Source organism: Hemicordylus capensis, chromosome 4, assembly GCF_027244095.1.
Source record: "Hemicordylus capensis ecotype Gifberg chromosome 4, rHemCap1.1.pri, whole genome shotgun sequence".
In the NCBI taxonomy this organism is placed as follows: Eukaryota; Metazoa; Chordata; class Lepidosauria; order Squamata; family Cordylidae; genus Hemicordylus; species Hemicordylus capensis.
In genome coordinates, this window is record NC_069660.1 from 168,835,630 (window position 1) to 168,858,379 (window position 22,750).

Genomic DNA, 22,750 nt, shown 5'->3' on the forward strand with positions numbered 1-22,750 from the left:
GGCACTCAACCCTTCGGGGACCGGCAGCGGTCCAGGGACCGGTGGTTGAGAAACACTGCTCTAAGGGGAATATCTTACAGTGCTCACGCATGTAGTCTCCCAGTTATATGCAACCACGGCAGTTATATGCAACTGCTTAGCAAAGGGGGCAAAACATGCTTGCTACCACAAGCTGAGCTCTCCTCCCTAAGTGGCTCTCACACCACTTAGCCTCCATGCACCCACACTTTTCCTTGGCTAGTCAGACCCAGTCCTCTTTCTCTGAAGCTGCAGTCAATGTTATATCAAACATTATGCTTTTAAATTATAAACTTGTAATTCAGGCCATCAACCTCTTGCATAGTTTATTTTAAGCTGGTAATTTTGAAGAGTCTTAACAGAACTCAGCTTAGAGAGTTTCCCCCTTGTGTATGTGAGTTTTTTTAAAAATTAAATAAGCCTTCTCAGGGCACAATATTAAATTTCAGTAGGTGTCTACATTGGACTTGTACTAAGGTTGTTCACATGACCATTACTGAGGCAGGGGGAGAGGAAAAACAGGACCGAACCTACCTTCTCCCCAGATGATCATTAGTTTTTTTGCATGGCATGAGGCTTGTGCCCTTTAACCCAGGTAAAAGCCCAGGGGAAATTCCTGAGCTACCCAGGGAGGCTGTGCCAGAATTGGCCCTGATCCCGGCACTTCACATGAGCAGCTCTACCCAGGTAGGGCTGCCCAAGACTGGGTAAGGCTGTTCATGTGAACAGCTTCACTGTATTACAGGTGAAACTCGAAAAATTAGAATATCGTGCAAAAGTTCATTAATTTCAGTAATGCAAATTAAAAGGTGAAACTGATATATGAGATAGACGCATTACATGCAAAGCGAGATAGGTCAAGCCTTAATTTGTTATAATTGTGATGATCATGGCGTACAGCTCATGAGAACCCCAAATCCACAATCCCAGAAAATTAGAATATTACATAAAACCAATAAAAGAAGGATTGTAAATAGAACAATATCGGACCTCTGAAAAGTATAAGCATGCATATGTATTCAGTACTTGGTTTGGGCCCCTTTTGCAGCAATTACTGCCTCAATGCGGCGTGGCATGGATGCTATCAGCCTGTGGCACTGCTGAAGTGTTATGGAAGACCAGGATGCTTCAATAGCGGCCTTCAGCTCTTCTGCATTGTTTGGTCTCATGTCTCTCATCCTTCTCTTGTCAATGCCCCATAGATTCTCTATGGGGTTCAGGTCAGGCGAGTTTGCTGGCCAATCAAGCACAGTAATCCCATGGTCATTGAGCCAGGTTTTGGTACTTTTGGCAGTGTGGGCAGGTGCCAAGTCCTGCTGGAAAATGAAGTCAGCATCCCCATACAGCTCGTCTGCGGAAGGAAGCATGAAGTGCTCCAAAATCTCCTGATAGACGGCTGCGTTGACCCTGGACTTAATGAAGCACAGTGGACCAACACCAGCAGATGACATGGCTCCCCAAATCAACACAGACTGTGGAAACTTCACACTGGACTTCAAGCATCTTGCATTGTGTGCCTCTCCATTCTTCCTCCAGACTCAGGGTCCTTGGTTTCCAAATGAGATGTAAAAGTTGCTCTCATCAGAAAAGAGGACTTTGGACCACTGAGCAACAGACCAGTTCTTTTTTTCTTGAGCCCAGGTAAGACGCTTCTGACGTTGTTTGTTGTTCAGGAGCGGCTTGACAAGAGGAATACGACATTTGAAGCCCATGTCCAGGATCCGTCTGTGTGTGGTGGCTCTTGATGCACTAACTCCAGCCTCAGTCCACTCCTTGTGAAAGTCCCCAACACTTTTGAATGGCCTTTTCCTGACAATCCTCTCCAGGCTGCGGTCATCCCTGCTGCTTGTGCACCTTTTTCTTCCACACTTTTCCCTTCCACATAACTTTCTATTAATGTGCTTTGATACAGCACTTTGGGAACATCCAACTTCTTTTGCAATGACCTTTTGAGGCTTTCCCTCCTTATGGAGGGTGTCAATGATGGTTTTCTGCACAACTGTCAAGTCAGCAGTCTTTCCCATGACTGTGATTCCTAATGAACCAGACTGAGAGACCATTTAAAGGCTCAGGAACCCTTTGCAGGTGTTATGGATTGATTAGCTGATTGGAGTGGGACACCTGGAGCCTAGACTGTTGAACCTTTTCACAATATTCTAATTTTCTGGGATTGTGGATTTGGGGTTCTCATGAGCTGTACGCCATGATCATCACAATTATAACAAATTAAGGCTTGACTTGTCTCGCTTTGCATGTAATGCGTCTATCTCATATATCAGTTTCACCTTTTAATTTGCATTACTGAAATTAATGAACTTTTGCACGATATTCTAATTTTCGAGTTTCACCTGTAAGTTCAGGGGGGTGGAAATCACCTATTTTTTCTCAGTAATCTTTACATCAACCCTTTAAGATATGCCATTCTCCCTCAGACGAGGATTGTATCTGAGGATCATGGGTTGTCGCCACCTACTGCTCCGAGACAGGGCCAATCAGAAAGATCTTGATAGCAGGAGGGAGGGACAACCCCCTCACCCAGTCTTTCGCCCTGTCTCGCTCCAAGCAGGTGCCCTTTTGACGCTTCGCTCCAACTTCACCTCTTTCCTTGAATGATCCCTATTGTGGAGGCTAGTTAGCTTTTAGGGGAGAAAGATCAAGATCTGTCCTAGCGCGCCCGCTCGCGATCTTGCTTGCATTCGCGGAGGTTGTTATTGCTGAACCATGGAGGCTCCTGTTTCGCACTGTGAGAGGGAGGCTTCTCCCTCCCTCTCCGAGGACTCGGTGGCTCCAGCAACGTGTTGCGCTGAGTGGGCTGCGGCTACAACACCCACACCCAGAATTCAGCCCCCCAAGGCGAAGAAAGAAAAAAAGCTCTCTAAAGAGCAACGGCCGGCTTCGCGCGCTGCTATGCAAAACGCGCCGCAATCACTCACGGGGCCCCAGCCGGTTTGCGTAGCCCAATCAGAGGGCGAGTCGGGCGGGGGAGCTCGGTCTTCTCCACTACAGGAGACTGGCTCCACGCTTAAGGATTGGCCGGCTAATGGAGTTTTCCAGGTAGGGACCTCGGGGACCTCTCTATCGGAGGAACTGCCTGCAAAGCGCACCTGCCCTTCTTCCGCCTGTCCTTCTCCCTCACGCCGGGAACAGGGACACTCTGGGGCAACTGAGGAGGAGATCCCTCTGAGTTTTGCTGCCCTTCTCCGGCGGGTGGTCGCGGAGGAATTCGGCAAACTCGTCCCCGACCTAGCAAGGCAAATTCCTGCCTCAACTGCTCCAGCCGCCATCTTGGCTCCGCAGGCAGCGGGGACGGCCACTCCGACCACCATTTTAAGTGCCCAAGCAGCGGGGTCGCCTGGTGATTCAGCACCTCAGCTGTCCGCCTCTGGGTTGCCTCGGGCCCCCTTGGGACCTCCTAATCTGTCCCCTTGCGCTCCCGCTCGCCCCACATCAGGGGTCCGCTTTAGCGGCACCCATCTTGATCCCAGTGGATGGGGAGCAGTCCTCAGAAGACTCGGACTCGGGCAGAGAGGAGGGGGAACTTTCTGGTGATGAGGGGGAAATTTTTACGCCTTCACAGGCCCCCTATTGGTTGTTTAATCAATTGGACTTTCCGGTTCTCCTCCACAAGGCACATAAATCCCTATGCTTAGAGGGGCTTGTGCCTGCTCCTCAGGATGTTCCCGAGGGAGACCTTGATGTTTTGCCCTCCCTAAAAGCCCCAGAGGTGGCGGTGCCATGCCCCCAGCTGTTTCTGGACATCATCCAGATGTGAATGGGACCGGCCCTTAGAGAGCAAAGGCCCACCGCCGGGGGTTAGACGCCTTTACACTATCCCTAAGGCAGTCATGGACATGCTCCAGGTCCGTCCGGTGGACAAGGAAGTTGCGTCCCTTGTGACGGGGGCGGTTCTTCCAAAAGATGGGGACGAGGTGCTTCGTAACATTGATGACAAGAAGTGTGATGCCTCCTTATGTCGTTCCCACGAAGCTTCTGCGCTCGCTGAGAGAGCCTCAGTAGCCAATTCTATTTTTGCTCGGGCCTCGGTCCTGTGGGTCCGGGAGCTTCTTCCTCTGGTCCCGCCGGAACTAGTGGCCCTCAGACAGGGTCTAAACAAATTAGGCAAGGCTTCTGCCTTTATGGCAGATAGCTCCCTTGACACCGTCCAACTGTCTGCCCGGGCCATGGCCTCTGACATCACTGTCAGAAGGCACTTGTGGCTCAAGAATTGGAAAGTAGATCAAAAATCTAGAAGTAATTTAGCCAATTCTGCCTTTAAGGGAGGTAAGCATTTTGGGGAAGCATTGGATCTGGTGCTAATCGAAACTAAGGATAAGAAAAAGGCTATGCCCTCCTCCGTGCAGTGGCAGGAGCACAGATCCTTCTCTAATGCTTCTTCTTCTTCTTCCTACTCCTCAAGCAGTTTTGGGCAGAGGTTCCGGTCTAATTTTCGTTCCCGTCAGAACAAGCAGGACAAGCCTTCCTGGTCCAGACCCCAGGGCTTCGCCAGAGACCGTCCTCAATCAAAATTCCAGCAGTCAGGCCAGTATGCAAAGTCCGGGTTCAAACGGCCCGCTCCACAATCACTCTGTTTTGGGGCGGCAGGTGGGCGGCCGGATGGGGTTCTTCGCTCACCAGTGGGCCTGGACGTCCACAGACGCCTGGGTTCGGCGCACAGTTGCCCTGGGCTACAGCCTGGAGTTCCTGTCCCGTCCTCCAGATCGCTTTCTCTCCTCTCCTCAATGTGCACAAGCATTCCCTGATGGTCAAGGCAATTCACCATCTGCTCGACATCAGGGCAATCGAACCGGTCCCCCCAGAGGAGGTGGGACATGGAGTCTATTCCATACTCTTCTTGGTTCCAAAAAAGACCTCAGAATGGAGGGCCATCCTGGATCTAAAGTTTGTCAACCGCTTCCTCAAGGGGAGGCACTTTCGGATGGAAACCCTGAGGTCCATTCTAATGGCCTTCCAGGAAGGGGACTTCTTGGCCTCCATAGACCTCAAGGAGGCTTATCTCCATGTTCCCATTCATCCTCTGGACAGGAGGTTTCTGCGTTTCGCATACGCAGGGGTTCACTACCAGTACCGGGCTCTCCCCTTCGGTCTCTCGACTGCGCTGCGAGTGTTCACCAAGATCATGGTGTCACTTGTGGTGCACTTGAGGACCAAGGGGATACATCTTTACCCGTATTTGGACAACCTTTTAATAAGGTCGCCATCTTGGGAGAAGGGGCTGTTGGATATCAAGGAGACCCTGGCGGTCTTGGCCGGTCACGGATTTCTAGTGAACTTCAAAAAGAGCTCCCTCACCCCCAGAAACGTGATTCAACATTTGGGGGTGATAATAGATACATCGCGGGGGATGGTCCACCTGACCGACGAAAGGAGACAGAAGCTGTTCGCTGCTTGCCGCAGGCTGCTGGGTCATGCTCAGTCAAACATTTTGTTTCTATCACAATTGCAGGGTCTAATGGCTTCCATGATCGGGATCGTGCCTTGGGCGTGTTTTCATTCTCGTCCTCTTCAGTGGCTTCTCCTACCTCTTCAGGAACTAGTCGCAGGCAGGTCAAGACTCAGGGTGTCCCTGACCCCTCGCGGTCAACTATCCCTCAGGTGGTGGATATCCCAGGATCTCCGCAAGGGGGTGAGTTTCCTGGCGGTCGATCGTGTCATGGTAACGACCGACGCAAGTCTCCTAGGTTGGGGAGGTCACTGCGGTCGCCAGGTGGCTCAAGGTCTGTGGTCAGACGAAGAGCGGCGTCAGTCCATCAATTGGCTAGAACTCTGGGCTGTCCGGCTGGCTCTTGCTCAGCTCCTTCCCGAAATTCGCGGTTGGCATGTCCTGGTTCGCACCGACAATGCCACCGCCAAGGCGCACCTCAATCGTCAGGGGGGGAAGAAGTCTTGGCCCTTGATGTGCGAAGCCGAGAGCCTGTTGCATTGGGCAGAAAAGAATCTGTGCTCTTTGGAGGCCGATCATGTCAGCGGGGTGGACAACACGGTGGCAGACTGGCTGAGCCGGTCTCAGCTGGATCAGGGGGAGTGGATCCTAGACGATCAGGTGTTCAGGGAGATTGTTCGCCGGTTCGGGGTTCCCCTGGTCGACCTCTTTGCTCTGCTAGACAATGCCAAGGCGCCCAGATTTTTCTCAAGGTATCCATCTCTGGGGGCGGAAGGGGTGGATGCTCTAATGTCCCCCTGGCCGCAGGGCCTGCTTTACGCCTTCCCGCCTTTTGCGGTGATATCCCGGACGGTGCGCAGGATCAGGCACCAGAGAGCGGAAGTCATCCTTGTGGCTCCGCATTGGCCGCGACGGCCATGGTTTTCGGACCCGGTCGCCCTCTCGAGGGAGCCCCCTCTCCCTCTAGGGAATCGGGCCCATCTTCTTCATCAGGGCCCTGTCTTTCATCCAGACCCAGAGTGGATCAATCTTCACGCTTGGAGATTGAGCGGGGCTCTCTAGCGCATTGCAGCTATTCCTCTGCGATCCAGGACACCATTATGGCCTCTAGGCGCCCATCCACGGCTCAAGTATATCAGTCCACCTGGCAGGCTTTTTCACGGTGGTGTCACGCCACCGCGAAAAAGGGGCAGATCCTCTGTCAGCTTCTGTGGCGCAGGTTTTGGGGTTCTTGCAGACGGGGCTAGATAGAGGCCTTCATCCCAACACCTTGCGTCGTCAAGTGTTCACAATCTTGTCCGTGTTACAGATCCTGGGTCTTCCTTCCATGGCTGGGCATCCCCATGTACAGCGTTTCCTGAAGGGGGCGTCGGTTTTGAAGCCTCCTCCCATTCATCGCTTTCCCACTTGGGACCTTAATTTGGTACTCAGGGCTCTCTCGAAGGCCCCATTTGAGCCGCTGTGTACTGTACCTTTACGTATTCTTACCCTAAAGGTCCTGTTCTTGGTGGCCATCACGTCGGCTCGGCGGGTTTCCGACCTGGGTGCTCTATCCGTCAGGAAGGAGTTGTGCCTGGTTTTTCCTGACTATGTGGTACTTCGTACAGATCCAACTTACCTTCCCAAAGTCAATTCTATCTTCCACAGAGCGCAGGAGTTGATGCTCCCTTCCTTTTGTCCCAGTCCCTCCTCCCCTAAAGAGAGGGAGTGGCACAAATTGGATGTCCGTCGTGTGATCCGCATTTACCTTAGGCGGACTAAACCCTTCAGAGTTTCTGAATCCTATTTTGTCTCTTTTCGCGCTTGTTCACTGGGGAAGAAAGTGTCCAATCCCTCTTTGTCGCGCTGGATCTGTCAAACTATCCAGTTGGCGTACGCTACAGCGGGGGAGGCTGCGCCCGAGGGCATTACTGCTCACTCTACTCGCAGCGCGGCAGCCTCTGCGGCCCTCTCTACCTTGGCCCCTCTGGCTGACATCTGTAGGGTGGCCACCTGGGCTTCCCTTTCAACTTTCATTAGGCATTACAAGATACACGATTGGGCCTCTGCAGATGCTTCTTTTGGCCGACGTGTATTGCAGAGGGTGGTTCCGCCTTAGGATCAGACCTTCTATTTTGTGCCCTCCCAAAATTGGTTGCAGCTTGGGTATGTCCCATGATCCTCGGATACAGTCCTCATCTGAGGGAGAATGAATCGTTGGCACTTACCTGAATGGTCATTCTCCTCAGACGTATGGATTGTATCCGACCCACCCGATTGTGTGTCTGATCCTGTTCCCTCTGATTGTCCTTCTTCTACTGTACCCTATATTACTGTGGGGTGGTGTTTTCCTCTTCGGTTTTGTGGTCTACTCGAAGGGGTGTTTTTAGTGTTAGGCTTGGACCATGTATCTCTGTCAATTTGCTTCTTTGGGCACGTTGCCTTACTTTATTCTTCTACAGTGTCTACTCTAGTTTGCCTTTTTGGAGCTTCGAAGCGCTTTGTTAATGACTGAAGGGGCGAGGGGGTTGTCCCTCCCTCCTGCTATCAAGATCTTTCTGATTGGCCCTGTCTCGGAGCAGTAGGTGGCAACAACCCATGATCCTCGGATACAATCCATACGTCTGAGGAGCATGACCATTCAGGTAAGTGCCAACGATTCATTTTTCATTAGTATGCTCATACTATCTTTATTTTTATTATTTTCATAATTTGTCCAGTGGTTGAAGTATAGTAGCTGTACAATGTGAAAGAGTGGCTATGGAATTGTTCTGGCCTCAACACATTAGACTATGGCCAGGTTCAGATATAACATGAAACTGGAGTTAAAACGGGGCAAAGATTGGAACTCCAGTCCATCCGAATTCAGGAAACCATGATTCTGTGCCGAAAGTGACCTGCGGTTTGCCTCGCCAAACTCCAGTTTGAACTTTCAGTTTGTACAAAGGTTCACCACTGGGACCTCCAGTTTGACCACAGAAGTGTTATGTCCAAACCCGGACAATGCCATAACCACAGTTTTGTGTCAATTTTCAAACCACAATCATAGAGGCAGATGTGCCTGGGATTGTGAACATTCCATTCCTGTGGCACTTCTTGCTAGCCACTGCCCCTCCTGTCACCTTCACAGTGATGGAACTGCTCGGCAGCAGGGACACCACCATGTCGCATCACTGGCTTATCAGTCTGTCAAGTGTCACAGCCACACAGGGGCATTCCCTGGAGGGAAGGTGGACCAGGTGACTGGATGGACACAAGTGCTTTGCTCCCCAAGAAAGAAGCAATAATAATGTACATCACAAGCAGAAACACTCCAGGTGGCAACATAAGCAGAGCACCCCATCACAGCACTGGGAGTGGAACAAATGGCTGGGGGAGGGAATGCCTGGGGCTGGGTTTAAAAGGCAGTGCAAAACAGTCTTCACGTAAAGATTGGGGATGGGGGCTCTTAGTTTGGGGTTTAGAGTCCTTAAGCTTACTTAGTATAAGGGCCTGGCAGTAGGATCAGCATTGCCCCAGTGAAAGGAGTGATTCAACATATGTGGTGATGATGGATGCTGATCCTGACACATGAGAATGTAAGGGAATTGGGACATCCCCTGACAATTCATGAGAAGGACTCTCAGAGGGGAGGGGAGAGAACTGCTGAGCAAAATCTCTAATGATGCCTGATGGCAAAACATCCCCTTCTCCCATGGACTGAGTGACAGGCTATTGGGACAGGAACCCCCCAGTGACTGCTCTCCCTGTCTTGGCGACTGTTGCCAAGTAGCTGTCAAAGCATGCCTGTCCACCCATGTGGACATGTGAACCCTTGCTTGTGTCCCAAAAATGCAAACCTGCTCTCCTGGGGTCACTTAAAATTGGGACTCCATTCTCCCAGGAATTCCTGCCCCGGCAGACTTACATATGGTGCAATGCCAGACTGAACCTAGGAATTTTGAATAGGTTTAAGGATCTTCCCCAGAACCCATTGTTTCTCCCATCTGCACACGCGGCCAGGCTATGGCACATGGAGCATAAACATCTCCTTGGGTGCATGCAAGGCTTCACAGGGAAAAGGGGTTGGTGGGTTTGCAGAGTTTCTATTCTGTCTTTTACCATGGAGAGTTAGGGGCCCCACACAAGCAGGGAGGCCCTTTGCTGAGTTAGATTAACTCATGAGCATGCAGTCTGAAGGGAGATCCTGTAGTCCTCCCCAGTAGACTGACCCTCTCATGAGAGGCAAGCCCACAATAGTAAGTGCTTAGGGTCTTTGCCTCTGCTAACAAGCGCCTTCCAGTGGGTACAGGCAGAATGGCTGGGATCACTAGGGCAAAGCTCAAACTGATCCCAGATCACACTTATGGACTCTCCCATGACACGTGGCCACATGGGTGATGGTGCTTTTGCTGGTTCCTTCTGGGGTATGCCACCACCACTGCCCTCAGAGCTGGCCTGGGACATCCCAGGGACAAGAAAAACAGGGGCTTCCTTCTGGACCTCCTCAGATGCAACCTTGGTGCCCCCACTCCCCACAGGGACCGGTGGGGAGGCCGACAAGTTGGATCTGGCTGGACTGGCAGCTGTCTCCACCTGCACCACCTCCACATCTGCCACATGGAGAACGTCTTCTTCCCTGGCAGGGGAAGCCCTTCCCAGCTAACTGCTTCCCGGTCGCAGGCCCTAGCACAGGACCAGGTAGACTAGAGAAGTCCAGCCTGCGTGCCGAAGCAGGGCCGGGGGTGGCTTTGGGAGTAAGCCCCTCTTGTTGCCCCCTACCATGACCAGCAGGGGGGAGCTTCCCCCTAGTACCTGGCATCCCCCCCCCACCTCTGCCACGCCTCCCAGACATCTCTTTTGGGGTTTCTTTTTAAAACCCTGACTTAAAAACAAAACTTTTTTGGAAAGGAGTGGGGTGAGGTGAGTGTCTCAGGCCTGCCATTCAGCTGGGAGAATGGCCAAGAAGAGGGGCTGGGCTGACTTCAGCACAGCAGGGTGTGCCCCCACACACACCCAGTGCCAATGGGTTGTGGGTGCTGCTGCTGCAGTGCTGCTTCTTTTTAAGGCTGTGCTGCAGTTTGGGAGAGCACAATGGATGCAATCACTTAGTGCAATGCCTGCCTGGGCCTGTGTGTGCCACTGGTAGTAGAACAGAGAAAGTAGTTGTATTGCACAGGCTAGATTCAGGGAAGTCACAAACCAGAGATACAGGTTTGGGGCGGTAAAGAAATGTAGTAAATAAAATTAAATAAACAGAACAATGTAACAAAATTAAATAACTAGGAGAGATACAATGTCAGTAGCAAGCAGCAACCAGAAGAAACAATGTAAATAGTCTAGGTAGGGAATGGGATACAAATTATGGGCAGATCCAGATACAATATGCTTGCTCTCTATGAAATGGGCACAGGTGGGCTTCTTTTAAACCCCCCCCCCCACATACACACAGTGTGTGGAACTGCAGAAGAGCCTAGGGCACCAGCAATATTGAATTTAAATTATTAAAACTAGTAAGGCAGGACAGGCCCCCTTAAAAAAAAAAAAGAAAACGCCAAAAAAAAAAAAAGGGGGAAGGGGGGAAAAGATAATTTTTTTAAAAACCCACTAGGCTATGCTACCCTCTAAACCACCTATTACCTAGCTAATGGGAATCTCTATTTAAACTCTAAAGCTACACAGATTGAAACTCTATTTAAAACTTATTCTAAATATCACACAACTCTTTAAATTCAGTTAAACTAAAACCTCCCTGCGGACGAACTCTCTGTTAGTTATTTCTGGCAGCGCCAATTGCCTGATGGACACTTTTCCCTTTCTCTCCCTCTCTGGAGAGAGAGGAAGGGGGAAACGTCCTATCAGACAGCCGATGCTGCCGGAAATGACGAGCTGAGAGTTTGCCCGCGGGGAGTTTTAGTTTAACTGAATTTAAAGAACTGTGTGATATTTAGAATAAGTTTTAAATAGGGTTTCAATCTGTGTAGAGAGGGAGAAAAAGGGGGAAATGTTCTGGTGCTGCCTGAAATAACTGCAGGAGAGTTCGCCTAGGCTCTTGGTGGCCTGGTCATGAGAGGGGGTGAGGGGGTAGTTCGCTTCACTCTGGGCTCCTCCAGATCCCGAGCCACGGCCCCATGCACGTGGTATCACCTGCACATGTGTGTGCAGTGGTATGGTGTGGTGTGGTGCGGTGCGGTGCAGTGTGTGTGTGTGTTAAAATAAATGGGTCTCACTCAGTCAAAGGCTTCTCCAAATGCTGGGTCTCTGTAGTCCACTTCTGAAGGTCTGGTCAGCCTTTCTTCAGTGTTTCAGTCTTCAGTCTTTCTGAGGGTCTGGTCAGTCTTTATTCAGTCTTCCTCTTCTTCAGATGGGGTAAAAGGCAAGCCTCTCTGGAAAATCTGGGGGAGGTGGCAGCTGCTGGCTGGCCACTGCACTGGGGATGGTGTAGGTGGCTGCTTGCATAGGCAGGCAGCAGTGATGATTCTCTCAGCAGCAGGAAGAAGTTTTTAAAAAATAAGAAAAAACTATCTCTCTCTCTTTTCTACCAATTCTCTCTTTCGGGGGGGAAAAAAGAGTGACAGAATGGCACAGGCAGCAGGCTGGCAGCAAGGCAGAAAGTGTGTGTGTGTGTGTGTGTGTGTGTGTGTGTGTGTATATCCTCTTCACTTTTTCTAAAAAAAAAAGAGGCTTAAATGCAGGAGAAAAGGCAGGCAACCAGCAAGGCTAAGCAATGGTGTAAATGCTGAACAGTAGTGGCCAGAAATGCTTGCTGAGCAAAATGGAGGCAATGGTGGACAGGGTTGAGGGCAGGAAGGCAGGCAGGAAGGCAATACAGAGCTCTCTCTTCTCCCACACAAGTCAGCAGAAAAGAAGAAAATAGCTACTACTGGCCCTTAAATACCCGTAAATAATTCCCCCCCAACCTTGCTCCTTCCTCCACTCCCCCCAGCCAATGGGAGATTAATTTGGCTCCTGCAGAGCCAAATATGGGCATTCCTCTGCAGATTGGACCTTTGCAATTGAAACAGACGTCAGAACTCAAAATGGTGGAAGAAGAAGAAGCACTTCAGCAATTGCAAAATGGAGGGCCGAAACTACAAACCTTTCAAAGCCAAAACAGGGGCAATTCATTTTGGCTCCAAAATTTCAAGTTGGCCATCGGGCTATTTGTTTTGGCTACAAATCACCCAAAACGGCTTGTTTCAGGTACAAATTATTTTGTACCTGAAACATTTCACACATCTCTACTCTATGAAGCTCTCTACTTACACACATATATACAGACCAGAGAAGCTACTCTGATAGACATAGATTTGTTAAAAGGACAATAACTGAAAAAATTTGGGGGGGGGGCATGGACCCCACCAGCTTGGGGCTGCCTGGGGGGAGTTGTGGCACCACCCACCATGCCTCCAGACCCACTTTGGGGTGCACTGGCACCCCCCAAAGGGGAGAATGGGCAGGCTGGGCCTCCTCAAATCCCCATTATTCCCAATGTGAGAAATGCAAATATTGGAAAAACCTAAAATCACAGAAGTGTCCAATTGCTTTGGGGTTTGGTGGGTGCTTGGCACCCCTAGGTGCCCATCACCCACCCCAGTTCTGTGCCCCTAGCAGGCCACCATACCAACACACAGTGACACAACTAAGACAACCAAATGGAAACCAAAACACCCCCACAGAAACAGACATGCTGCTGTGCCTGCACAATTGCAAAGCCAAGGGGACCAAACCAAACAACAGCACAGACTTCACAACTGTTGGAAATTTAAAGGACTTTGCGCTGTCTCTTGTCTCAGACAGTGGAGGACAGACTAGTGAGTCAGAGGGCTAGAGGGTCAAGACATTTGTCATCACTTCTCCACTGCTCTGATGCTATCCCTTTGAAATATAGATTGCTAATCTCAGGGATTCAAACTTCCTTCCTCCTTCTCTCTCTTGCTACCTGGCCGTCTACCTTGCAACATGGCAAGTTTCTCTCCCTGCACCATATGTGCAGAGAGGATGCAGAATCCATCTGCATCCAGCTAGATAGATAGATAGATTAGGGATCCTAAAAACTCACTTTCCTATCTAGAATGGAGTTCCTTAATGAATGCCTTTTATATTAATTTGAAACTATGAATTGGCTCCAAGTTACTTTACTCTCAGCACATACGCATGCCTAACTAAATCCGCTGTGTGTTGTGCCTCTGTGCACTCTGCTATAATGAGAAAGGGATTCTCTCACCACAGAGAATTTCCAACAGGTTTTGGGAGCCCAGTATTTTGAGCTGCGTGTGCTGCAACTAGAGAGTTAGGTTTGTTCCAGATCCATTGAGATCTAGCATGGACACTTTGAATTGCTAATCTACAGCAACTGCCTTTTTGAGCCGGTGAGAATGGCTACTTACCTGGAGGGAAAACTCAGGCTAACTATCCTGGATGCAGACAACTGTTTGGAATGGAAAACCAGACTGAGGATTGCACTGAAAGCAGAAGGACTCCACCAAGTTATTGAGGAGACCCCCCCCGCCAGATGGAACCACAAATGCTGAGAAAACTTTGAAACAAAATTGGCTGGTCAAGGATGCGAAAGCTACAGCTTTGATTACAGCTTCTGTAAGTAAAAATTACCCTTATTCTATTTTTGATCTTGGAACCTCAAAGGAAATGCTAAGCAAGCTAGATTCCTTGCATATGAAAAAAGGGTGGGCATACACCTTTAATTTACGAAGGAAAATGCAGGATCTTCAGTATAAAGAGGGGGACTGTTTTTCTACTTTTGTGGGAATTTTGGAAGATTTCTTTTTTCAATTTAGAGAGGCAGGGGAACAATTTACAGAAAGTCAGAAGCTGGAAGCTCTGTTCCTGAGCATGCCTCCCAGCTATAGCAGTATAATCGGCCAATTGGAAACCCACACCAATCTAAGCTTTGAAAAGGCTGTGGAAACATTGTGTTCGGAGGCAAACAGAAGAAAGATTTTGAACTCACGCTATGAGAGTGAATTGGCAAGTAACTTTGCTCTTAAAGCAACAATTGATCATTCCAGACGTAACCCGAGATGGGGAGGGAATGCTGCAAGAGGAAACCACATGGGGCCCCCACATTTACATACAAAGAGATCTGATTATGTTGCCGCCAAAGAAACTCAGCCCAGAGAGAGAGGTCACATGACCGCCAGTAGAGAGACTGCAAAAATGAGGCCAACCGGGAGTAATGCCTTTAGATGTTTTCTATGTAATGAATTTGGCCACAGGGTGGCGAACTGTCCCAAGAATCAGACAAACGCTTTTGATCAAACAAAAGGTTCTAATCAGACAAGAAGGACTGATTCTACTGAAAGAAATGTGGATCATTTTAATACAGGAAGATATTTAAACAGAAATTATAATGTTAATCTAATGCAAGGTGATGAAAAGTTCATTTTGGATTCTGGGTCATCTGTGCATATGTCTAAAAATCTAAGTTTCTATACTGAACTGTTTGATATTCCTGAAGAGACTGTTTATTTGGGCAATAATACTACAATTGAAGCCAAGAAGAAAGGCAAAGGAATTTTGTACTGCAAATTGCTGGATGGATCTGTTAAACCATTTTTTCTTAAAGATGTTTTGTATATCCCTGACTTCTCAAGCTCCTTGATTTCTATATCCAAGCTAGAAAAACAAGGCTGTGAACTGTATATTAAAAATGGACGTGTTACCCAGAATGGAGAAATTTGCCTTGTAGGCTCTGAATCTCAAGGTCTTTATTGTGTGGAAGAGCACTCTGCAAACAGAGAAAGGCCTAATACAAGCCTAATGAAGTGAACCTTGCCAAGTCGTGCCTGCATGAAAACTGCTCGCAACTGTGGCATAGACGGCTAGGACAAGAAGTTTTGAATCAATCCAGAATATGAAGGAACAGGGATTAGCTAATGGCATTGATTTTGTACCATGTGGCATTGTAACTAACTGTGTTTCTTGTCTTGAGTTCAAAGCAGTAAACAAGCCATATCCAAAGCAGAGTGAAAGGAAAACTGAAAAACTCCTGGAATTGATCCACAGCGACATATCTGGACCACTACCAGCAACCATAGGTAATCAAAAATATTTTCTAACAATAACAGATGATTTCTCACGATACACATGTGTTTTTCTACTAAAGGAGAAATCAGAAATGCTTGAGAAATTAAAAGAATATGTGGCGATGGCAAGCAACAAATTTGGCTGGAAGCCAAAGGTCCTACGCACAGACAATGGAGGAGAATATATATCAAACACTACACAGCAGTTCCTGAGAGAACATGGAATCGTGCATCGAACTACGGTACCTTACTGCCCGTCCCAAAATGGAATCTCAGAAAGAAAGAACAGAACTCTACTGGACATGGTAAGATGCATGCTTGCTGATGCACACCTCCCACAGAAATTCTGGGGAGAAGGCATCATGACTGCTATATACATACAAAACAGAATGCACACAAAGCCTATAGGAACAACACCTTATGAACTTTGGCATGGTCATAAGCCGTCCATGACGCACCTGCGTGTCTTTGCGAGCATGGCTTACTCATACATCCCAAAGGAAAAAAGGACTAAGTTAGGGGCTAGGGCCACACAAGGGATTTTTGTAGGCTACGCAGCAAAATCCAAAGCCTACAGAATTCTGGATCCTGACACCAACAGGATAACCATAAGCAGAGCGGTGTGTTTTGAAGAGAATGAAAGAGCTACACCTTCAGAGGGGGCCTACACCGAAGCAAGCAACCAGACCAAGCACCCTGATGACTGGATTATGCTTCCTGATCTCAGAGGAATTGAGGTGGAGGAGACAGCAGATCCAGAACCAACCACACTCGACACAGAGACCCCCAGCGATCCACCAGACGCACCTGGGGTAATGGAAGAGACCACAGAGGGTGAGGTGAGGCAATCAACGCGCTCAAACAGAGGTGTTCCAGCTCCGAGGCTGTCCTACCTCACAAGAACGGCGGAACAACCAGAACCTTCATCATGGGAGGAAATATCCCAGCTACCACAACCAGAAGCCCAGAAGTGGAAACAAGCTGCAATTGAAGAGCTTGAGGCTCTACAGAAAAACAAAACCTGGATTCTTACTAAGTTACCTCAAGGAAGGAAAGTTATAGGCTGCAAATGGGTTTTCAAACTCAATCATGATGCTGATGGTGAGATTCAGCGCTACAAAGCCAGATTAGTAGCAAAAGGATATTCACAGAAATATGGAGAAGATTATGATGAAACCTCTCCACCAGTGGTTAAACATACCACAGTAAGGACTCTGTTAAGTATTGCTGCTAGCAAAGGAATGTATGTGGAACACCTAGACGTGAAGACTGCATTCTTACATGGTGAACTGGAAGAAGATATTTACATGCAACAGCCACCAGGTTTCTTAGAGAAAAACAAAGAGGACTATGTATGCAAATTGCAAAAGAGCATTTACGGTTTAAAACAAGCTGCCAGAGCATGGAATATAAAACTGAATGATATGCTGCTTCAAGCAAACTTCAAAAGAAGCAACGCGGATCCCTGTTTATACACAAGATGCATAGATGGCAAGTGGACTTACATTTTGGCGTATGTTGATGATTTGATTCTTGCCTATGAAAATCCAGATGACAGCAAGGAAATAATGCATCATCTGAACAGAGAAGTGGAAGTCAAGCAACTTGGCAACATTGCACACTACTTGGTCATTCAAGTACAAAGAGAGAAAGATGGAAGTTTCCTGATCAACCAAGAACAGAAAATCAAAGACTTGATAAACTTGCTCAGACTGGAAAATGCAAATCCTACACCAACTCCAATGGAAGTGAACTACATAAAGCAAGAAGATCAAACTGAGCCACTATCTGACAACCATAGATATCGTGAAGCATTGGGTAAGCTTTTATACATTAGTACACTCACTAGGCCAGATATTAGCACTGCAGTTGGCTTACTTTGTAGAAAGACTGCATCACCAACAGTCAAGGACTGGAATGCAATTAAAAGACTTGTTAGGTACCTAAAGGGTACTGCACACTTTAAGCTCAAGCTGCCAGCTAACAGTCAACCAAAACTAGAAGCATATGTAGATGCAGACTGGGGTGGAGATATAACAGACAGGAAATCCACCAGCGGTTACATAATTTTCTATGGAGATGGAGCGATAAGCTGGTCAAGCAGAAAACAAGACATAGTAGCATCATCAACCACTGAAGCGGAATATGTATCAGCTGCACAGGGCTGTCACGAGATACAATGGCTGTGTCAACTACTGAGGGACCTAGGTACAGATGTATCACAGCCCATACCGGTGTATGAAGACAACCAAAGCTGCATTCAACTCTCCAAACAAGAAGATGTAAAGAGGAGTACCAAACATATTGATATGAAGTACCATATAGTGAAAAGTCTGCAGAAGGATGGACTAATCAAGCTGATCTACTGCCCGACAAATGAAATGCTTGCAGACATACTCACTAAGCCACTACCAAAACCCTGCTTTGAAAAGCTGAGAGAGAAAATGAATCTTGTGAGCTGAGTCACGAGACATCGAGAGGGGGAGGCAGGCAACCAGCAAGGCTAAGCAATGGTGTAAATGCTGAACAGTAGTGGCCAGAAATGCTTGCTGAGCAAAATGGAGGCAATGGTGGACAGGGTTGAGGGCAGGAAGGCAGGCAGGAAGGCAATATAGAGCTCTCTCTTCTCCCACACAAGTCAGCAGAAAAGAAGAAAATGGCTACTACTGGCCCTTAAATAATTCCCCCCCCCCTTGCTCCTTCCTCCACCACCCCCTTAGCCAATGGGAGATTAATTTGGCTCCTGCAGAGCCAAATATGGGCATTCCTCTGCAGATTGGACCTTTGCAATTCAAACAGACGTCAGAACTCAAAATGGTGGAAGAAGAAGAAGCACTTCAGCAATTGCAAAATGGAGGGTCGAAACTACAAACCTTTCAAAGCCAAAACAGGGGCAATTCATTTTGGCTCCAAAACATTTCAAGTTGGCCATCGGGCTATTTGTTTTGGCTACAAATCACCCAAAACGGCCTGTTTCAGGTACAAATTATTTTGTACCTGAAACATTTCACACATCTCTACTCTATGAAGCTCTCTACTTACACACATATATACAGACCAGAGAAGCTACTCTGATAGACATAGATTTGTTAAAAGGACAATAACTGAAAAAATTTGGGGGGGGGCATGGACCCCACCAGCTTGGGGCTGCCTGGGGGGAGTTGTGGCACCACCCACCATGCCTCCAGACCCACTTTGGGGTGCACTGGCACCCCCCAAAGGGGAGAATGGGCAGGCTGGGCCTCCTCAAATCCCCATTATTCCCAATGTGAGAAATGCAAATATTGGAAAAACCTAAAATCACAGAAGTGTCCAATTGCTTTGGGGTTTGGTGGGTGCTTGGCACCCCTAGGTGCCCATCACCCACCCCAGTTCTGTGCCCCTAGCAGGCCACCATACCAACACACAGTGACACAACTAAGACAACCAAATGGAAACCAAAACACCCCCACAGAAACAGACATGCTGCTGTGCCTGCACAATTGCAAAGCCAAGGGGACCAAACCAAACAACAGCACAGACTTCACAACTGTTGGAAATTTAAAGGACTTTGCGCTGTCTCTTGTCTCAGACAGTGGAGGACAGACTAGTGAGTCAGAGGGCTAGAGGGTCAAGACATTTGTCATCACTTCTCCACTGCTCTGATGCTATCCCTTTGAAATGTAGATTGCTAATCTCAGGGATTCAAACTTCCTTCCGCCTTCTCTCTCTTGCTACCTGGCCGTCTACCTTGCAACATGGCAAGTTTCTCTCCCTGCACCATATGTGCAGAGAGGATGCAGAATCCATCTGCATCCAGCTAGATAGATAGATAGATTAGAGATCCTAAAAACTCACTTTCCTATCTAGAATGGAGTTCCTTAATAAATGCCTTTTATATTGATTTGAAACTATGAATTGGCTCCAAGTTACTTTACTCTCAGCACATACGCATGCCTAACTAAATCCGCTGTGTGTTGTGCCTCTGTGCACTCTGCTATAATGAGAAAGGGATTCTCTCACTACAGAGAATTTCCAATAACAACAACAGCCAGAAACCAGCAAGTCCTAACAAGACGGAGTGAGGCAGAAAAACCAACCCAACACACAAACTACAAAGAAACAGGGGCAAGGCCAGAACACACCAACACACTGAAAGAGATCTTAAAGTAACATACGCCACACACCTAGTTCTTCTGCTCTTCTCTTCATGTGCAATGCATGTGTTTTGCATATGGGGAAAGAACGCCTCAGAGTGTCTGGTCCACCACATCTTTGTTGGAGGCCCCAGAGCACATATAGTCATTAGTGGCATGCATGCGTGTTTGCGTTTGGTGTATGTGCTGCTAGCTAGAAGAGGGGAAAGAGAAGGGGGCTCTGAAAAAATTAAAGGGATAGATAAGTCCAGCTCAGAGGCATAGCAGTGGAGGCCACACATGATGTGGTGTGACAGGAGATCTCTTACTCATCATGGCCTGTGCATGCGTGTCTGGTGTGTGTGCATGTCAGCAGAACCAAACTGAAGGGGGGAAGCGGGGGGGGGGGGGCGGTCTGAAAAAATTAAAGGGATAGGAAAGTCCTGCTCAGAGGTGGGTCAGTGGAGGCCACACATGACGTGGTGTGGCAGGAGACCACATACTCATCATGGCCAGTGCATGCGTGACTGGTGTGTGTGTGAGTGTGTGTCAGCAGTTCCAAACTGGACTGGGGAAAGGGGAGGCACACTTAACAAAAACAATTAACAAATACATATATACACAAGTATATATACAAATCCATCTATACAGCAGCTATACAGTAATATTTATACCAAACAACAACTACCTATCTACACAAACCAGACCAAAAACACTATCTACAGAGAGGAAAGAAAAAACCTCTACTACTACTAACATCTAACACACACACACACACACACACACAAGAAGAAACCTTCATGCACACACACATGCACACACAACACTTCTATCTACACAAGTACGTATTTACACACACTGAAATATTTACAAATATATACTTTGGCAGTCCCGCTGCCCTCCCACCGCAAGTCAACTATGTACAACAGCAAGCAACACAACACACATCAAAGTATTAACAAGTCATCTACAAAGTGCCACACTGGCAAAAACCACCTAGTGTCTGTGTGTGTGCCCATGGCCTCCCAAGTACTGTGGTCAGGTGGAACCAGGGGCTAGTTCAGCATTGGGTTATGCTGGGGTATGTGTGTATCCAGTTGCCAAGTCACAGCAGTAGCGGGCATGCTTCAACATGGCATGGCTGAAGGAGGAAGGGGGGGAGGGGTGAGCGGAAGCTGCTGCTGGGCAGGTGACTGACACCATGGGTCAACCATGGGCCAATCACTCGCCCAGCTCAACCTCCAGCGCGGGGTAGCCCAGCAGAGGGAGGTTAATCTTGAGGGAAAACAGCTGCTCGACCAAGCCAGGGTCCAACCGGGACCAAGCAGGTGTTAGCACATCACCAGCATGTGGTTGGCAGACAGGAGAGGAGGCGCACAGCAGCCACCGCCAGGTCCAGCCAGACTTGGCAGTGTGTTGCCCAGAACTGTGCACGGTCCATCTCTGGGTCTTCCTCCACAGGCTCCTCCAAGTACTGGGCAATGCATTGTGCATCACTAGTGAGCTTGGTAGGCCGAGCCTCCTGCAAACTGGGGAAGGCACCAAGGTACACCCACTTAAACCACTGGGCTGATTTAGCGGGAGAAACTGCCTGTTGCGTTGGCGCCGCGGCCTGGGATGCTGCGCTGCCGGACTGGGAAGAAGAAGGGATGGGAGCTGAAGGGTTGTCCACACTGATGCTGCTGGGTATGGGTCACGCACAGTCGGGGGGGGGGCACTATCACCACCCTCCTTGTCTATGCCGGTCCTAATGACCTCCTCTTCCCTAACTCTATCAACCTGGAAGTCCATCCACTGGGGCAAGTCCTCTGTGCAAACAACATTGTCCTTGATGCTCAGGTCGCAGAGACAAGCCAGGACGTACTTCTCCTTGTTACCCAACTCATCGACCAGCCTGTCAACAACCCCAGCCCTCAGCCTTCCAGCCAGAGCACGCCCTTCTGGCATGGTCAGCCCACCTGTTCGCCCATCAGCTTGTCCAGGAGGAGAGCCGCAAGCAGAGCTTGGCTCAGAGGAGTGGTGTTGCCACACAAGCTCTTCATGGCAAACAGGAAGGGCTTGAGTGACGACATCATCTCAGACATGAGCTTCCACTACAAGTTGGATATGCACATGCCCAAGGACTTGTTCCTCACCAGGTCATTGAGGGCCACCTCCAGCTCCAGCAGGTGCTGGGGATGAGATGTTGTAGAAGCCCATGGATACACTGCCGCTCGTGAAGCAAGCTCCTGGACTTTTCACTCCAGTGGAAGTGGGCTGCAATCTTGCGGGTCTTCTCCACATGCGCAGCCATGGCAAAAACAGCATCTACCATGGAGCGGCCAAGTTCCCTAGATGCCTTCGCCTCCTTGACAGTCAAGTGGAGCGTGTGTGCCACACAGTGGATGTTCACACACTCCAACACTGACTCTACCACCACCATTACGTTGGAGCCATTGTCTGTCACAATAACCCCCCTATATAGGTGGGGCTGTTAGAAGAAGTTGATTTTTACCCACAATAGGTAAAACAGCAGAGCACTAAGGAATGAGCACACACTCCAGTTACAGAGTAGGTAGCAGAGGATGGTTGGGATATTGCAGCTATTTAGAGAAAACACATGGAGATCCTTGTATGACTAAACACTAAATATTTATTGGTTAAATACACTTAGATAGGAAAGACCTATATCTAATCTAAAGGACTACATAGTGGATAGGTAAGGAGAGAGAGAGAGATGTTTCCATCTGCTCTCTAGGAGGAAAGGAAGGATTGTGACTCAGCACAGGAAGTGCTGCAGAGTCAGTTCAGGGGTCATAGAGTAGGGACAGATAGGGAGACCCTGACTCACTGTCTCTTCTCCCAATGCCCCTAGTGGTCATTAGGACAGTTGGTGCAAAAGGTCGATGCACTGGAAGTTCATCTCCAATAGGGGCAACCCGCCTGTCCACTCCTCAGTTTGGCGGCCAAATATGGCTGCCACCTCGGTGTGCTTGACATCCAAGGTCTGCACGTGCAAGACAGCCCAGCTGTGCCGAAATAGGAAACCAATCAGCTTCCCTTTAACAAAGGTCAAGATGCATTCAGGCCTGGCTTCAACAGCATTGATCAGGGCTCCATAAGATTCTGGGAGACGACACAGCAACACTGATGCAACTTGGTTGTCCTTCCATTTCTCTGGACTGAATGCACATGTTCTTGCATCCCTTGGAATTTCTGTAGCTTCATCCCAT